At 32.3% G+C, this 7,395-nt stretch overlaps 1 long non-coding RNA gene across 1 annotated transcript; it reads right to left on the bottom strand.

The window, feature by feature from the left end:
* Window positions 1-3,996: 3,996 nt before the first annotated feature.
* Window positions 3,997-7,384, bottom strand: LOC148284805 (uncharacterized). Its single transcript, XR_015823805.1, has 3 exons — window positions 7,318-7,384; window positions 5,647-5,763; window positions 3,997-4,718 (listed from the first exon to the last, which is right to left on the bottom strand). It is a non-coding gene; the product is annotated as an uncharacterized LOC148284805 (long non-coding RNA).
* Window positions 7,385-7,395: the final 11 nt, after the last annotated feature.

Genomic DNA, 7,395 nt, shown 5'->3' with positions numbered 1-7,395 from the left:
AACCATTCTCACTCAGAAATCTTCCTATGAGATGAATCACTTCGGGGGTAAGCGAGGATAGAAGAGAAGCGACATTTATGGGAAAATTTATGTTTGTTAAATGTTTAAAACAATTCTTAAATCCTTCAGTTATTGGGCAACCAAAAAGTGTGTGGTCAGGCGTTTCCAAGTCTTGGCCGCACTCGCACCATGGATTCTGAACTACGTTAATTTTAAACAAGTGACAACAGTAAACTTCTTATTTATTTATAATTGTAGAACATATTTTTCAACTAAAATGAATAGATTGAAAATGCATAAAAAATGTTACTAACCATGCGAAAAATATATTTTAGTAGCTGCAAAGAATTTAATTTGATCTAATTTTGTTTTATTTTAATATCAGTTTGGAATAAAGCATATTTTTTTAAGATATGAAAATTTTCTTTTGATTTTTATGCAATATTCCGATTATGCATTCTTAATTAATATTATTATATATTATTCCAAAAACAGTTGGAAGTTAGACGTCATTATCCTAGGATAGCCCACAATCACAAACAAGTCATACGACCTAGAACAGTGGTCGGCGAACTTGTCAGTCAAAAGAGCCAACGATCAGCAGTACGACAATTAAGGTTTATTTTGAGAGCCAAATTCCTTTTCATTTTAAATTGTTTCCTCTTGATAGCCAACCGACCTTATTATGCAGCGAAGATTATCAACCTAGTATGTAGGTGAAAAAAATCAATTATGTAGATGAATCTCGCCCGCATAAATAAAGGTTTCAGCTCTTTAACTTCACAAACATCAACAAATGAACAAATTAAAGGAATATGGATGTTCAAATATGGGCGGAATGGTGAATAATACACAGTGTGTAAAGTGGCCCCTCAAACCATCTAATGACAGGTCATAAGCCCTGTAGATGCCTAGACTTCTATATTACCTTCTTTAAAATGTTCTTCATCTCTGTTGTAATATGTTAATGAATCGCGTCCTTGTCTTAAAAAATTTGGACAAACTCAAAATGTTGTTTATTATTATTGAATAAAAAAAATATTTTACGAAAACCTTTGATTCTTTACGACTGTAAAAGTCAAAACTACTGAATTGAAATATGTATATTTTGTTCAATATCACTAAGAATATAATATAGAAAAGAGATTTGAAAGTTGTAGGTACGCATGGTTTTGTTATTCGTGAATTAGATCGATTATCTATTGCATTTAAAAAAATGACGTAGGAAATATGAATTTTTATCTAGAACCCTAAAGAGAAACAAACATTTTATTGACTGACCATATTTCAGTGCATAGGAGCTCAGGTAAGTGTAATTGGTAATGGGTAACTACACCATAAATAATACTACCTAAGGAAATAATGTGGACAGTTCATCCACGTACCAATTTAACTGAAAAAAATCTTATAGCACGTTTTTATTTTTGAGCTCGATAAGGTAAAATCCAATTATTGTTTATCAAAAATACTTAGGTAGATAATAATATAAAAATTAATTGGGTTAAAAAAAATTAACTACCACGGTCTAAAAGCTTTTTTCTGTGTTTATGTAAAATTGAAATGAAGAATACTTAACTGCTTTTGATGTACGCCGATTTAGAAAAATACATGTTTATAAAAAATAATATCAAAGTTATTTATACCAATATCACTTATATACTCTACAATGCATTTCATTACAATAAACCAAGTAAAAATCATCGTGACAAAAGATTCTGATAGAATCTAGATCTATCTACTCGTATATTATATTATAAACCTGAAAATACATACATGCATGTGTATTTGTTAGTTTGTTTGCTCATCATAGGAACTCTCCAAAACAGAATGTTGACACGAAATTCGGACACGTCATTCTAAATACGATGTCTTGGTCAGCCCTGCAATTTTCAAGACAATTTTTTATTGGTACTCTTTGTAAAATTAAAGTTTTTAACTGTGAATCGAAGTGACGTGAAATTTGTACCCGTGCTGTTCTAAAGCCATATGTTTCCCGGTCTTCTTTGTTAAAACTATACTTGATAATATTAAGTCGTAACGAAGCGAAATATAAACATAACATTTAAAACGGAATTTAAAGATCAATCGTGCAGTTTTCCGGACAATTTTTTTTCTCCGCCTCTTCAGTACAAAATCAACCTTGCTTTTATCACAACATTTTTTTCAGGCTTCATCAGTATAAAATCAAATTCATTGACGGTAAGTTGTAACGTGCGCAACGTGAAATTTAGAAAGAAGACAAATATTAAAAATGCTTTTTTTACATCGATTGTGTTGCTTTCAAGTCGCATTTTTATTAGGTTTCTTTGGTGTAAAATTAAACTCACCAAGTTGTAACGTGCACGCGAAATTTCAGAAATTTTTACTACTATTCAGAGACTACAATGTACACAATTACAGGACAGTATATTTTGTTTATAACCAACGACGATTGAGTTAAAATCGATTCCGAGTAAAGCTAGATAAAATCTAGTTATAATACATATTCGAATGTTAATTCTGTTATATGATTCAAACCGAGACTCGGTGAATTGTTTTTATTACCAATTTCCATTATTTATTTTGAGCCTTCATCATGTATAGCATAATAGTCGATGTAAATTTTAAATGCCATGGGACAATTTTTCAGTCTACTTACAATTAAAATAAAATAAATGTACCAATTCAGTTTTCATTACTTCATAATACATTTCATACAAAATAAGTAGAGATATAAATTCGAAAATAAATCAAACGGCTAACGAAACATTGTAGGGTTGGGCGGGAGAAAAGTGGCGTGGGTAAGAAGTGCCACCTGGTGTATTATGGATTATATACACTTTCAAACCGCATGGACACTGCCACATGCGCGGAGGCTCACGTTTTGGTTATGTCGCCATTCGTCGGCCCTAGCGTATATTTTTTTTTAGCAAAAAGTATTTTTATCTGATTGCAAAGAATTTTGGATAGATTTAAACTTTGAAAATCCCATCAAGCAAGTTTATTCAAATAACTTATTTTATTATATTAGCCAGCACTGATATGAAGACTTCAAATTAAGACTGTTTTTTTTAAAAATCTTCAGAGTCCCCTTGGGGTGAAAAGTGGCATTAGCGAATTGGCGCACCAAAATTCCTTCAATAAAATTTTGTTGGACAAATTAATTTATTTTTAATAAATTTATGTCATAAATTAGTAAGTATAGGTATACATATTTAACACCCGGGAATCAATATGAAACTAGTGAATTAGAAAATGAATACGGAGCGTCCTCTGGTTAAGATAGTCTCCATTTAACATGGTTCAGCCTGTTCTAAGATGGAGATTTTTTTATGTTTTAAAGTGTAAGTAGTTTTATATTAATATAACAATAACAAAACAGCTAAAACAACATTATTTCAGTTTTTAGCACGCCACGTACATACTAGAGGAAGACCGAGAAAAATCGGATGGGAAAGAAAATCCCTCCCAGAATGAAAGCTTTTCGCCAGCGCAGAAGATGTAAAATACTTTTGCATGTCACGCTGAATCTTACAACGAGAGTTTTCTGGGAGAAAAACGGGTCCATGTAAACAATAGGCACATAAAAAATGCATTAAAAAGGGAACTTTTACTTTCGTTTATCAAAATTGTGATTTTAATGACGATTATACGTATAATTTTATTTTACCATCACATTATTATTTTTTTCATAAATAAAAGGATTATTTCTGTTCTTAATGCGAGTTGTTTATTTATTTGTGTGAATTGGTACTTTTCACCCCGCACCCTCGAGAAAGATGTCAATATATTTTTTTATCTCAGGGAGATAAATTACTCCTTGTAAATAAAAACTATACTGCAGTAATGTAATAAGTCAGAATTCCTCTAAACGCACATGCGCTCGAATTATTTAATTCAATGTAAAAATGGCACTTTTCTCCCAACCCAAATAAAACAAAAAAAAGAAAACGTGTTTTCTTGTCACGAAAAATATCCGAAAATCAATTTTTATTGCCAGCCTTAAAAGGTTAGGTGTTTTTTTTGTTTATTTATCTTTCAACCGTGATTAATAAATATGTGATAAGGAATTTAATATTTACTAAATAGTTCATTAAAAAAAATTCAGGTAAATCAAGTAAATGAAGTAAATTCAAGTAAATGACAGAAAAAGTAGTTTTAATATTCTATTTTTTTTAAATTCAAATACCTTATGTTTTATTTTTCTTTCCCAGAAATGATAAAGAATAATACCTTTATTTTACTATTGATTATACTAGTGATTTTTAAAGAAACTTGATTCTAAAAATCCCCGCCTTCGATTTTATATTTTCACCCAATTGTTTGAAATTTTTTAAAAATTTCCAGACGGGCCTTTGTGATTGCCGAACAAATTCGTTAAAAATGAAAATATTAGTGTATTAAGGTATTTATTTTGGGGAAATTTACCATACAATTAAATGTTTAAATAGCTCATCTTTTCATTCAAAATACTTTCCTTCCCGGCATTTAAAATTTCCATCGACAATATTATGCGGCTATATTTCTTTTAAAGATAATACCTAATTGACAACAAAATCCTAGTTTTTACCTAGAAAATGCGTTGAATTATTATATGTTTTGATTTGCTTATTTATCTCTTTAAATTATGTTAATCTAATTATTAGATACAATTAAAACGAATTTCATTCTTCACATGTATCCTTTAGGGTAGACGTAGGTTGTAGACATCGAACTCGTTGGTTCTTCTTTCACAATCACTAGAAGGAAAGAAACATTATTGTATTATATTTTATATAAATAACACTTATTATAATACAGTATACAAATGATATGCTAAAAACATGTTGCGCAGATTCACTAAGCGCAACCGATGTTGGGGCATTTATTCATACATTTTTTTATTTACCTAGTTCTAATATCTACTTCATTATTTAATTATTTATAAAATATTACTATTCATCGTCATCATTCCATGTCCAAGCAATACATAAAAAGTAAAAAAAAAAAAAATGTTTCAAAACTAAAACAGAAACGTAAAGTAAACGAAGGCAAAAAAATACATGTGTTATAATAAATCACATACCAAAGCGAATTTCATACAAAATAATCATATCAGTATATTATGAACTAAAATAAATTGTCTTTACATATGAGATAAGCATGATTTTAGCACTTTGTATCCCGGAGCCGTGTAAACACGTGATTATATAACCACGCGTTGTGTCCCGGTTCCGTATTTTCACGTGGTTTACCAGCTGTCTAAAAAAGTGCATTTTATTGACATCTGGTGACTTTTATTAGTGCTTTTTCGCTGCTGGTAAACTACGTGAAAACACGGGACCGGGACACAACGCATGTTTATTATAACCACGTGTTTACACGGCTCCGGGATACAAAGCACAAAAATAGGAGTGAGGCCCGGTATATGTGCGAACATTGCAATGCGCAATGTGGCTCTCCATAAAGGCCAATGTTGGCAAAACTATCACACAAAAATGACTTATTAAATTGTTTCAAATAAATGTGAGAAGTTTCAATTGATTTAATCCAGTCTTTTTATAATTATGACACTTTTAAGAAACCCTTCACAAAGCATGAGATTTCACAAAAATGGGCCGGGCACGCGGTAAATTCTATGTGTATTGTTATTGTGTTTTACCAATATTTAAGATCTGACATACATACCCTCGGGGCAATATGTGTAGCGGGCGACATTATCAGATGACGTAACGTTGTCATGTCGACGTCCGCAGGGAGAGAAGCTACTGCTTGTACCGTATCCATTGCCGATATTTCCACTACCTAGAATGTATAAACAGGTGTAATCAGTCAGTTAAAAAAAATCGGCCAATTAAGCTAATTAAAAAATGAAAAGTTCAGTAACAGACATCTAAAAAAAAAATTTGACTTTGACTATTTAGGAAGATATGAAATAAGTGAAGACTTTAGCAATTTTCAGTTACTGTCATGAAAGAGGGCGATACGGTCGGCTGAGCCGCGTACTGCGGATGCCTCCCGAGAGCCTACACAACGCTTTCCTACTTTACAAGGCATCGGGTTGTCGACGTCGACATACTGAGTCCAAATTACAGTGGCAAGTTTACTGAGTTATCTTCAATTTTCAATAAAGTAAAATCGTTTTATATTGTTTTTATTTAAAACATATCTATTACATGTTACCAACCGATGACATTTCAATTTTTTTCAAATATGTACATTTAAGTTTGAAAAAATCCTCTTCCTCTTCCTTTCGATCTAGACCAAGGTCGTATGACCCATTTTTGATAATGTGCTGCCCTGGGATGATGACATCCAGCTGTCCTTCCGCATTTTCGGCGGCCCTTTCTGGTAATCTCCTGCTGCTAGAGTTTTCTGTCTTAGCAATTTTCGCAAGTCTAGTATCTTCCATGCGGTCCACACGGTACTTCCAGAAGCGCCTTCCGCTTCTTCCCCACATCACAACGTCTATAATATCACAGACAGACCCTATCGTTTCATTTCTGATATGATCTCCAAGAGTTCTGCCTGCGATGGAGCGTAGGGTTCTCATTGCCGCCACATTGAGGAGGATTTTTGACGATTTGTTCGATTAGCATGTGTTCGTTTCTCCGTATAGTGTCCCGCAAGCGGCCAGCCGCAGCTGTCGCTTTATTGTTTTTGCTCGTATTTAGGTAATAAATTACATCGCCGCTTCAGTTCGTTTTTGTCCAACAGACCAAAACACAAATCTGCAGAAATAGAGTTTAAAAGTTTTTTTTACAAAATAGGAATAAATAATGACCACAACTTAAGAAAAAATTCGTTAAAAACCCTCTTGAACAATTTTAAAAATACATTTTTTTCATTTGAATTTTATAAATAAAGGCTTAGTCAGAACTTCTGTACTCATAGCTCAATAAAGTTAAAAATGGTATGTTGGACAAAAACGAACTAAAGCAACGACACGACTTGCTCAATAGGTAGGCTATCATGATCAGTTTGCATCTGAGTGTCTCTTTTGATAAGCACTTTGTTTTATTGATAGGAAATTTTCTTGGGAAAGTCTAAATGAATGTAAAGTGTCCTCGGCACTGGTTTCCTCGGTGAGGACACATTATTTTAGATTTGTATTTTTAAATAAATTAATAAAGCAAGTTGTGGCGCGTCGTAATACCGCGGACTCTGGATTAGAATCTGGATCGCTCTATTACAGTTTGTTTCCCATTTTTCCAACACTGCTAGTGATGACTAACAGATAATGGCTCCAAAATTGAAATATTCTGTAAATCATTAAAACGCAGTATTTCTTCTTAAAAAGCATCTTATTATTTTGACCTTATTCAATATTGTATCAGTTTTATAAAAATATGTATTCACCTATAGAAGAAGCCAGTGGACTATAAGACGACATCTGTAACGATTGGATCGGTTGAGGGCCGGACTGAAGCTAAACAA

Source organism: Micrasema longulum, unplaced genomic scaffold, assembly GCF_059751315.1.
Source record: "Micrasema longulum isolate JH-2025_06_02 unplaced genomic scaffold, ASM5975131v1 h1tg000087l, whole genome shotgun sequence".
Taxonomy (NCBI): domain Eukaryota; kingdom Metazoa; phylum Arthropoda; class Insecta; order Trichoptera; family Brachycentridae; genus Micrasema; species Micrasema longulum.
Note: the sequence above shows the minus strand (reverse complement) of the source record. Positions and strands in the feature narration are given on the sequence as shown.